Genomic DNA, 675 nt, shown 5'->3' on the forward strand with positions numbered 1-675 from the left:
CTGCTGCTGCTGCTGCTGCTGCTTCCTGCCTGCCCTGCCATGGACTGGCACCAGGTCTTGGCACAGTCCATGTGGTGCTGGTGTTATGTGGGTACAGAATGCAAACGTCATGGGATAGATCTTTCTTCCTTATTCATTCATCTATTGACATACACCTGGGTTGATTCCATGTCTTGCCTACTGTGAATTACGCTTCAACAAGCGCAAGAGTGCAGATGTCCATGCAACATTTTGATTTCAGTTCCTTTCAACATATGCCCAGGAGTGAAATTGCTGAATCATACATGAATCCAAGTCTTGAGCATTCTCCACCTTTTTCTCTAACTTGTGACCAGTTTTGTAAAATATGGCATTGATAAGCTCACCAGGCCCAGGTTTGGCTTGTCACTAATATGTGTGTGCTACTGATATCTATCTATAGATAGATAGATGATAGATAGATAGATAGATAGATAGATAGATAGATAGACCCCTAACCTTAAGTCCTAAACCTAACTCCTAACATGAAGATAGATATAAATATATTAGTATGTACCAGTACTGCTACCTATATATAATATTGATATACATCAATAGATAGATGATAGATAGATGATAGATAATATTCATTGCTTTAGGTGGGTCTCTTTGAGGTATCTTGTTCTTGTGGAAGTTAAGTGGTCCAGAATTTTCTAG

Source organism: Octodon degus, unplaced genomic scaffold (assembly GCF_000260255.1).
Source record: "Octodon degus isolate 3935 unplaced genomic scaffold, OctDeg1.0 scaffold00189, whole genome shotgun sequence".
Classification (NCBI taxonomy): domain Eukaryota; kingdom Metazoa; phylum Chordata; class Mammalia; order Rodentia; family Octodontidae; genus Octodon; species Octodon degus.